This window comes from Meriones unguiculatus, chromosome 10 (assembly GCF_030254825.1).
Source record: "Meriones unguiculatus strain TT.TT164.6M chromosome 10, Bangor_MerUng_6.1, whole genome shotgun sequence".
Taxonomy (NCBI): domain Eukaryota; kingdom Metazoa; phylum Chordata; class Mammalia; order Rodentia; family Muridae; genus Meriones; species Meriones unguiculatus.
Window position 1 is genome coordinate 70,435,598 of NC_083358.1, and position 11,782 is coordinate 70,447,379.

General features: G+C 42.5%; 1 pseudogene; it reads left to right on the plus strand.

The window, feature by feature from the left end:
- The first annotated feature begins 4,589 nt into the window (after positions 1–4,589).
- LOC110562610 (SUMO-conjugating enzyme UBC9-like) lies at positions 4,590–5,164 on the plus strand (annotated as a pseudogene).
- Positions 5,165–11,782: the final 6,618 nt, after the last annotated feature.

Below are 11,782 nucleotides of genomic sequence, written 5' to 3' on the forward strand. Positions count from 1 at the left end.
CATTTCCAGAATCCTAGTCTTTCCCCAAAATTTCCCAGCTTTGACCTAAAAGAGAATTCAATACTATAACGCAACACTTTCATAATTAGGGTCTGGACTTTACTTTCAGAAAACTCAACAGTGCAGCTACCAGGTTTAAGTTACCCCATACAAAAAGCCCACATACCGAACCTATACAAACACATTCACTCCAAATTCTCCTAAGATCCCTTTCAAAGGAGTAGTTCTCACTTGCTTTCCTGTTACTGTGATAAAACACTGAATCCAGATTAGAAAGCAAGAGGTTTATTTGGCTTGCCCTATTAAAATCCACGAGAACACACAAGGATAAACTGGGTCTGCTATCAGCCACGGTGTAGTGTTCGGCTTTGGTGGTCTGTGGGAGTTGGCACCCTTCACACTGAGATGCACAGGACTGCAGAAACTGGCAGTGAGAGCCAAAAGAACCAAGGGCTGTGCCAATGCTCCAAGCCAAGCTGGCAGGTGAGCCTCAGAGTCTGTTCACCTTTGACCCTCCCCTGACTTTACAAGGTAACAGACACTGCTTTCGCATCAACTTCTATAGCTCTCAAACTTTTTCTTCAGCCAGCCCCAACTCTGAACCATATAACAAGGGAATTCTGGGAGATACATAACCAGCTTAGCACAACTGATGAAATTTGAAGCCTATCCCTTCAGTATTATTGTCTCCTCTGTCTCTTTTGTCTCATTTATCCATACAGTAACCTACTCTCTCCTTCTTTCATCAAATAAAAGTCTTCAAAAAGGAGTGATCTTCAAAAAGGAATGATCTTTGAGGGGAAATGTTTACAAACTCTCACGTCTAATTCCTCATAAGCTTAAACTCAACTAAGTCACCCTATTGTATATTCATTTTATGTATTACTTTGACACGTGTGTATATTATGTACATAAAATATATACAGTATATATTACCACATATATGTATATGGATCACTTTGAGATAATATTAATATTTCATAATTCAAAGTGTCCTTTGAAAAAACAAAAATATCTAAAACCAAAATCTCAAGTCTACACAAAAATGATATGTAGTGACTCTATGATAATAATATGGGTAACAGAATGGATTTCTAAAAATTTGTGTCAATTAAGTTAAAGCTGAGTCAGAAGATCCTATATTAGGGCTAGTAAAGTAGCTCATTGGATAAGAATTCTCACCTTGCACACCTGAAGCAATGATGCTATCCTCAGCAGTGCATAGAGTGGGAGTAGTGGAACATAGCTATAATCCCAGCCTTTGGCAGGTAGATGGAGAATCAGAAATTCAAGGTCATCCTCAGTGTCACATAGTGAATTTAAGGCCAGCCTGAGCTACTTAACACTTTGAGCCAAAACCCAAAATCCAGTATAGTATTTCTTTCTATAATAGTCACTTGATTATTATTATATAAAGTAGAGTTACAAGGTCATAACTATGAGAAAGGTTTAGCATCAGCCTTTTGTGACACCTCTTTGTTAAAGAGTTTCTAACGTGAAGTTATTATTCATTATCTAGAATTCTGCTTTATTAAAGATTGACTTTGAAGATGGTTTCAGGTCCTTATAATAACTTTATAACTTTTATAACTGTTGGTAACTTATATTTGACATTTTCTTTTTTTAAAAAATTTTTTTCTTTATTAATTACACTTTATTCACTTTGTATGCCCCCCCCATGGTTCCCTCCTTTCTCCTGTCTCAATCCCTTCCTTCCTCCACCCTCTGCATGAATGCCCCTCCCCAAGTCCACTGATAGGGGAGAACTTCTTTTCCTTCCTTCTGATCCTACTCAATTAGGTCTCATCAGGAATGGCTGCCTTGTCTTCTTCTGTGGCCTGGTAATGCTGCTTCCCCCTCAGAGGGAGGTAATTAAAGAGCAGGCCAATCAGTTCATGTCAGAGACAGTCCCTGGTCCTATTAAAATGGAACCCATTTGGATACTGAACTGCCATGGGCTACATCTGTGCAGGGGTCTTAGGTTATCTCCATGCATAGTTCTTGATTGGAGTATCAGTCTCAGGAAAGACCCCTATGTTCAGATTTTTTGGTTCTTTTGCTCTCCTTGTGGAGTACCTGCCCTCTCCAGATCTTACTGTTCCCACTTCTTTCCTAAGATTCCCTGCACTCTGCCCAAAGGTTGCCCATAAGTCTCAGCATCTACATTGATAATCTGCAGGGCAGAGCTTTTCAGAGGTCCTCTGTGTCAGGCTCCTGACTTGTTCCCTCTTTTCTCCTTCTTCTGATGTCCAGCCTCCTTGCCTTTCTGGATAGGAACTGAGCATTTTAGCAAGAGTCCTCCCTCTTGATTAGTTTCTTTAGGTGTACAGATTTTAGTAGGTTTATCTTATATTATATGTCTGTATGAGTGAGTATATACCGTGTGCATCTTTCTGCTTCTGGGATAGCTCACTCAGGATGATCTTTTCCAGATGCCACCATTTACCTGCAAATTTCATGATTTCCTTGTTTTTTATTGCTGAGTAATATTGCATTGTGTAGATATACCCCAATTTGTGCATCCATTCCTCCACTGAGGGGCATCTGGGCTGTTTCCAGCTTCTGGCTATTACAAATAAAGCTGCTACAAACATGGTTGAGCTTACTCTTTGATGATTCACTTCGCTCTTTATATAAAACACCCTTTTTTATAAATAAACTGTCTAAACTCATAGCCCCATGCCACCACCTATACATGAATGCTCAAAAATTAACCAATAACATGAACTCCTGGCTTTCTAACTCCATACAACTGCCATTCAGCCTGCGGGTGCCTCGTGTTGCTGGCACTTTAGCAGTCAAAGCTCAAAAATGGCTGGAGAGATGGCTCAGTCAGTGCAGAGCTTGCCCCACAACCAAGAGGACCTATGTTGGATACCTAGCATTCCCATAAAAACCTGAGAGCACAGATGTGTACATCTGGAATCCTGTCTCTAGGGAGGTGGGGACGGGCTGACGTCTGATGCTCACTGGCCAGCTAGCATACCCAAATTGGTCAGTTCCAGGTTTAGTGAGCAACTCTCTCTCAAAAGATGAGGTAAAATGGGTATGTTGGCACACGACTCTTATCCCAGCATTCTGGAGGTGGAGGCAAGTAGAACTCTGTCCACAAAGCAAGTTTCAGGTTCATTGGGGCTATACAGCAAAACATTGGTAGAAAAAAAAAATAGAGAAGTAAAAAGAGAAAAGAGAAGAAAGAGATAAAGCTAAGAAGACTGTTAGGTGGGCGAAGGTATTTGCCACCAAGCCTGAGGATCAGAGCTCAATCCCCCAGACTCATGCTGTGGAAGTATGGAATCATTATCTCCAAGTTGTTCTGACTTCCAGATGCACACCATGACATGTATGTATCCCACCTCAAAATTAATCAGTTAATTAACTAATTAACAACTAACTAACAAAAAAGTTAGAAAGTGAACAAGGAAGACACCCAATGTTGAACTTTGACTTCCACACATACCTGTTTACACAAGTACACACACATACACACACACACAAACATGCACATGCATGCACATGCCACCCACACACCTACACAGGTAGACACACACACACACACACACACACACACACACACACACACATTCAACATGCCCCTTCTCAGTTGGTATGACTGAAAGATCACATCAATTGCTGGCCCTAAGCTCTTCCCTCCCATCTGCTTACAGAGCTGACTCTTCCCCACATTTCACATCACAGGTAGAGAGGAACACGAGGTCACGACTAGGACCCAATGTCCCCAGGCAGGGATATTAAACTAGGAAAACAATAGTCTCAGGTCTTTCCGAAGGAATAATGTCAGCCAACCTCAGTTCTATGTACATATAACCAAAAAATGTTCTTCTGTGACACTCTGTGAAGATAGATACATGCTATAGATTAGTGTCTTTAATGTGTGCCTACAACAGCACTGCACAGTCGTGAAGGGCGCAGAGAGAGAGTTCTCTTCCACACTTTGAACAAGTGGTTGAAGTCTACAGCTAAACAAGACCTGGCAGGAGCACTATCCTGCCAAGAACTGCAAAAATCCAGTCAAAGGCCATTGCAAGGTCATGATAAAATTCAAAGTACAACCCAATGAGAGCTTTCACGTCTTTCCTTTTGAAACATTTTAAATATTTTATTTTTTGAAATTATAACATAATAAATCATTTTTACTTGTGCCATTCGTTCTTTTCACTCGGTATCTTAGAGAAAACGTTGGTATTCAAAGTCAGTTTCAGTGTGTTTATCATAGCGCAGCATGTAGTACAACTCAGGATTGCTATCTATTCTACTAGAGAAGTACCCAAATACCAACAATGAGACAGAAGGAAAGAGCCAGGTGCCCCCCCACCCCCCCACTTCAAACCTGAGTATTTCTAAGCGGCTCTCTCTTGAGAAGCAGCCCCATTCCAGGGCACACATTACTTCCCTTCTCTTGCATATCCCCCCTCTTTTTATTTATGTGTTTTAATTTGTATTAAAACCTTCTCTTAATAAATCCAAGGCCTGCTGGGGTCCTGCGCTCCAGGCTGCGTGCGGCAGGGGTGGAGGGAGACAAAGGAGCACCGCCGTGATGTGACCCGGTCGCCCAGGGGACTTTGACTATGCCGTGGATTGCCCTCAGCCGACTTGCACAGGAAAGGAAAGCGGGGAGGAAGGACCACCCTTTTGGCTTCCTGGCTGTCCCAACAAAGAACCCTGACGGCACGATGAACCTGATGAATGGGGAGTGCACTATCCCATGGGAAGGAGGCTTGTCCAAGTGACGGATGCTTTTCAAATACGACTGTCCATCCTCACCACCAAAATGTAAATTTGAGCCACCACTGTTTCATCCAAACGTGGATCCTTCTGGCACACTGTGCCTGTCTATCCTGGAGGAAGATAAGGACTGGAGGCCAGCTATCACGATCAAACAGATCTTACTAGGAATACAAGAACTTGTAAATGAACCAAATATTCAAGACCCAGCCCAAGCAGAGGCCTACACAATTTGCTGCCAAAAACAGTAGAATATGAGAAAAGGGTTGGAGCACAAGCGAAGATGTTTGCCCCTCATAAGCAGCGGCCCTGTGGCTGGCTACAAGACGAGGAAGGGCCTGGCTTGACAAGAACTTGTTTACAACCGTTTGCAGATCTAATTCGCTCTGTACAGTTGCTAGTCGCCTGGGAGGGTTGAGCGGGCGCCATTTCCCATTTCCGTTACTGCCATATACAGTCTCCATTCGCTGAACTGCCTCAGTTTTTCATGCAGAGTCTCTTCCTTCAGTCTTTTGTATTTTTGATTGTTATGTAAAACTTGCTTTTATTTGAATATTGATGTCAGCATTCAACTGCTGTAAAATGATAAACTTTTGTGCTTGGTAAGCCCCTAGGAGCTAGTTTCTTCGCGCTCTGGCCTCCAGCTGACTGTATGACAGAACCACACTGTCCCTCCCTCCCACCCTGGTCTTCTCGTCAGGTACCAAGGCTGAGCCCAAGGAGCAGCACCTAGGAGTTTTCATGGCTTCTGCTAGGATGTGCCCAGGCCCCGTGCAGCTCCATCTTCCTCCAGTTCTTTGTAAATAGGACTGTGTACAGAGGTGTATTCTGTTCTTCCTACCTGGGTCTTTGGGCCGTAAAGGTACCAGGCACCCTGAGACCCTCTTGAAGTCGGAATCTGAATCCAACCTTCTTAAACCCAGCAGAGTAAAAAACTGGCTGATGTAGATTGCCAAGGCTGAGGCCGAGTGAGGGCCAAGGACACAGTGGCCTGCACTGATCTCCCTGTCTGCTAGCTGTCCTGGGGGCCTCACTGGGCCCTGGTAGCTAGCTTCAGGCCTTTTGATGTCCTACCCTTGCACCCGGGAGGAAGCAACCCTGCCACCGGCCCTGGCACACAGCAGGTCCTTCCTCTAGAGCACCTGAGCACACAGCTCCTGCACCTCCTGGTCTGCATTCAACCCCACCCTCCGGCCCAGGGGACCAGCCTGGGTGTGGCCTCGGCACAGGATGACCCCAGCTACCACTGTCCACATGCTCTGCTTCCTGGAGCTGGTCTGGGGTGAAGCTGCTATCTACAGTGGCCTCTAGCCCATGCCTAGGCCAGGCTGGATCTGTGATCTTAGGGTTTACAGGGCACAGGAAGGTGCCGTGGACATAGCCATTGATCACAGTCTCCATATGAATTGTTCCTGAGACCCCCTGGAAGACCCTTGGCATGGGAGTCAGTCACCAGTGGTTCAAGTTTGGGGACCAAGCAAGGGAGGGCTGGGCCCATGCCCTGGTCTACAGCCAGGAGTCTTCACTCTGAAATTGGAGGGACTTGTGCTCCCACAGCGGGTGGCACCAGGTTGGACTGGGTTGCCAGTGCCTTGTAGGTATGTTTAGCCATAAGTACAGTCCAGAGTTGAGTTTGGATGGATACTTGCAGTTGATGGCACAGGGCCTGACCTGGGGAGTTCAGGCTGGTGTGTGTGTGTAGCTGCTCTCAGAATGTCTTATTTGGTAACAACTGACTACATTTAGTAATAGGTACACAGGTATATGGTTAAGATAGTGGAAATTCACTATATTTTAGAGTTAAAGTATTCTAAAGTAACTGATGTTTCTAGCAAACTGTAGTGACTCCAGCTATGAAATGTTCCTTCTGTACCACAGTCCTTGGGTTCCCAGGGATGTGAATCTCGTAACGTGAGAACACGGTCTGTGACCATCCTGTGTTAAGGTGGTGGGCAAGAGGGCATCCCAGCATAAGGCCTCATTGGTAAGGGATTGTGGGCAACAGATTAAACACTATATCTACAAATCCTCTAATTAAAACATTTCCACAAACTGCAATAAATAAATAAACAAATAAATGAATTCAAGCCTTGCTTACAAAATGTGAGCGTATTGAGCCTGCAAGTCTTAAAGTGCTCCTCCAGGCATGCTTGTAGACCAAACGACACATTTTGTGTTCATGTGCTACTACTATTTTGCAAATCTATACAGTCGACATCTTGCACATCACCCCCTCTACTGAGCTCCTCATAAGTTCCACCTTCTCGCTTGTTTTCTCTGTCTCCGTCACTATCCAACATGCGCAGCTCTCTGTACAGCTCAACTTTGGCTGCAAACTAAAACTCGTAATGAGATTTAGAAAGCACTAGTGCATGCTTTCCAGTCTTAGAGGTCCAAGCTTCATTTATTTGAGATGGAGCCTGGACTTTGGTATTTTCTCTAAGCTCAAGGGGTCATTTCAATGCATAGATTGGTAGAGCAAGGTAAACAATCCTCACTACACAAGACTCGCTGGCCCTGACCTGCCTCCCATCCCTAGTAATTCACCTCTGTAATAAAATGAGACTTAACCAGTGCCCCGGTTCCCAGGAGGTTCATTTCAAGAACTCCACTTCCTATACAACGCCTTCCAAAATTCTTACGACTCGCATTGGATGATAGTATATTGGACAGTTTTTTTTTAAGCCCAAACTCCCCTCTCATGGTTTCATTGTCCATCACCACACCCATCTAGAGCCCAGTGGCCCATAATCATTAATCATTCTCTAAACAGGCCTTCCTTGCGACTCAAGTTTCACCTTCACCAAATCTTCTCCTGGCCTCTCACAATGCAAAGCCTCAGCTGCTCTCCTTGGAAGTCAATACTGTAGCTCCCATATCATCAATACTATTTCCACCTGGAGACTCTTCTCCATTACCAAGCTCAGCTGTCAGATTGAAATGCAGCCTCTAGGCCCTCGAGACCACAGTGTCTCTGCACTGACTCTAAGGACATAGTTTCCAGAAGATTTCACTTGAACGATACTGATATCTTATTAATCACAGATGATTCTTCAGTTCTGGACAGCCAGCATCAATTGTCCTGGTAACGTTTTCACTTCCACAGATTCCTAAACATGTGTGTCCAGATAGAGTCTTTGGGTCCCTCCATCATCTGTGTCTGTTGCTTTTTTCAAACTCCTACAACAGTTCATTAAGCTGTGGGAACTCGGTCAGCTTTACTAGCCCAGATGTCCAAAAGCCTTTCACAGTCTTTCTGAAAACAACACGGTCAGGCGCATCACAACAACATCCCTCTGTTGCCAAGTTTGAGTCTGATTCTTGGTTGCTGTGATAAGACACTGCCCCAAACCAACTCGGCATAGGATAAAGTTTTCTTTCAGCTTACCAGTTACAGTCCACCCCAGAGGAAAGCAGAGTGATCAACAGAAGAAGAGACCACGGGGACACGGCTTGTTGAGTTGCTCTTCATGACAGGCTCAGCTACCTTTCTTATACTGCCTACAGTGGGCTGGGCCCTCTCACACCAATCACAAATGCCCCACAGACATAGCCACAGATGAGTCTAATGGAAGGGAAAATTGACTCAACTGATGTTCCTTCTTCATGGTTGACTCCATGTCAAGTTGACCAAAACTACTCAGCCACACCCTTGTAATCCAATAACCCAGGTTTTCTCTATTTAAAATGTCTGTTCTGTAGTTTTTCTCCCTTTCTCCTGTATCGCTAGTCAATTTTTCCTTCTCTGTTCCCATCTATGAACAAACCTTCTAAATAAATATCATCAGACAGAAAACTCTCTTGATCCTGCAGTTCCCTACCCCAGTCATTACTTCATTTCCCTTCAGAACAAATACAATCCTTCCAGTTCTCAAACAATAATCTTGGTTCTATCCTCAATTTATTTTTTTTTTTATCTAACCCTTTCACATTGAGAACAGTTCTGCGTGTTTCACCTCCAGCATGAACCAAGAACTTAACAAGGCTCGTTACAACAACCCTAGTCCAAGCCACCATCGTTTTCTGGAACTTTTCAAGGTATGCTAACTACTCTCAGTGCTGTTTGTCATTATAATCTATAATAATAATTTATGTAATTATAAATTTCTCAACTCCACAAACCAAAAGCTTCCACTGGTATTTTACCATTCAAAACCTAACTCAGACTTCATGTTATGGTCAAAAAGATCCTCCATCACATCTCTAGACTGATAATCTGCCAGTCTTGCTTTCCTGTCATCCTAGTTCAGTATGATCTGGCATTGCTTAACCTGAGCTAAGACACAGAAAGCAGGCGATCAGTGTGGGCCCTTGTATTTACTTGTCCTTCTGCCCAAAAAAAAAAAAACTCCTTGAAATATCCCTTCCTTGTTCCTTTCAGACATCTCTTTGAACATCACCACAGTCTGAGGTTTTCTACTATCACTTTATATAGATGTCTCCATTGGTCATGCTACACACACACACACACACACACACACACACACACACACACACAAAACACCATTATAATGCCAAGCAGGTCATCGTATGCATTATACAGACTATTTAATTCATATTGTCAGCTGTACACACACAGTTATGGTGATTGTATTTTAATCTATACCTGCTTTCTCTGTTCTGTATCCTTAGCCCTTGGCACCTGAGACTGTTCTTCGTATGTAATAGGTGTTAACCTTTGATTTGAATTAGGTTGAGCCAAACTGAACTGTATGTAGTTTGTTTTCCTTCCATTCATTCTTTGAAGGTGACAAAGTGAGAGTAGCAAAAACACTGAACACCTGGGAAAATACATGCCAATCTAGGCAAGGGCTTAGAATAGACATTTGCAATGAAGGCACTTTAAACTCACATACGTAGTGTATTTTATGTGCATTGATTTTATGGCCATCAATATTATTACATTTTATAATAGATATGCAAGATCCTGTGTCATATATCACTAATATGCACAAATTAAATATAATGTAGATGTTTTTATTTTGATTCATGGAAATTAATATTCCAAACAAGGAGTATATGCTTTACTTCATTCTGAGTTTCAGTGAAAATAGTCTTTTTTTTTCCCATTGACCACATATATTTTATTCTATGTAATCTCATTATTTTTAATTATTTTATTTCTTTATCATTATTTATTATATTTTATTCACTTTGTATCACATCTGTAGCTCCCCTAGTCTCCTCCCAATCCCACATTGCCCTCCCTCTTCTCCCAAACATCCCCTATCAGTGGACTAGGGGATGGGCATAGGGGAAGAAGAGGGAAGAAGGGAGGGTGGGATTGGGAGGAGATGAGGGAGGGGGGACACAGCCAGGATACAAAGCAAATAAAATGTAATAAATAATAAATTCAAAAATAAAAAAGAATGATTCTAAAAGGAATAAAAGAGGGGGGGGGAGAGCCAGCCATTGATTTTATGCCACAAAAGGCATAAAAATGGCATGTTTGGGTTCCCAGAGAATCTCAACACTGACTCTTAAGTCAGATCAAGCACATGAGAAAGACACATGAGTGTTGTATAAGCTTCTGCAAAACTAACTTTGCTGTCTGCTTTTAAGGTAAACCTTTCCAGTTATAACGCCATTATAGTGCGTTATATCGCCTGCTTGGCATTATAACGGTGTGTAACTCCACTCTCGAACACCTCATTCTTATCATAAGACCTCAGTGTTGCTCAGCTTTCTCCAACCCTGTGTTCTTCGGAACTCTGGACTTAGAGTTGTCTGTTTCAAAGGTTGTATTCTGATTTAAAACTTTTGCTAAGCTTAAAGCTCACAGGCCCACGACAATGCCCAACATTGTTGGGGGATAACAGTACCAAAAATCTTAAGCAACAGCTGCTACTGCTGCTACTACTGTATTCATATTGCAGATAAACAAGTTGGAAAACAAGGAAGTTACCCAGTGTGTCCAAAGTGTCACAATTCCTCACTAGCTAAAGCTAGGCAGTAAATATGGTGATGTCACAACTGCTCCCCTCATGTAGCACTGCCTCCCCTCAGCACCATCTCTGAGTAGTATGGATGTGCCAGGGTCTGGTTATGACCTGCACCTTTGCTGTGTTAAAGAAAGGATTGAGAAGGGCCACAGAAAGCCCATTTTAGAAACATTGCCTTTTACTCTGAGCGCCTAGGAAATCATCACCTACTGTCAGCTCATGTTAAAAGTGGCTGAGCAATCACTTTGTCCCTGACCCCAGGCAGAATCTCAATGATACTTTTGTTAGGAAGAATCAAGTACCAGGCAAAGGGAGTTTGCAGCCCATGCCTAGTGAACGAGATAGTTGATGGTGCTGTCTAGACACAGGAATAAAGACCATGCCTGCCCTTGCTGAGGTCTGCTGGGTCTTTCTGCTTAATGTGTGGCATGTTTAAAAATTTGAAATAATCATTTTCGGTGTAAGAAAAGTCAGTTCTCTCTCCCTTTAATAGTTCTGTCCAACTCATCTTCCTAAATATTAGGGTCTTCTTTTCGTCCTTTTTACTAATTAGCTGGGGTTATTCTCGTTCCAGAAAGTTATCTAAGTGGCATTTATTTCTGAAAGTTCAAAACATCTTTCTTTCCTTTAATGGATCTCTTTGGAGAAGAGACAAAAAAAAAAAGAGTTTAGTATCATCACTGGGGACAAACTGTATCCTCATCAATATTCTAAGAGACAATTAGGGTTGGTATGGGAAGTTCCAATGTGCAAGCTGCTGTAGCAATTATTTTTAAATATGTCTACAAAAAATACCATGGGAAAAAAAGCTTACTGAACGATATTTGAGGAATAGCAAAGAAAATTTTTTAGAATATTTATTTCAAACAAACAACCCCAAGAGGATAAACAGTAAGGAAGAGTTTAATCAAAACCAGTAACTAGAAACACAAACATTTTTAGCAGAAAAAATAAAAAGCAAAACCTCAAGAGCCATGTTTATTTGAAATAGGCTCTTCTTGGATTGCCAATTTCAATTTTTACCTTCAGAGAAGATCAAATTGATAGTGAAATCAGAGGCAATCTTGTCTGTAATTAAAATTTGTTTTGTGGCT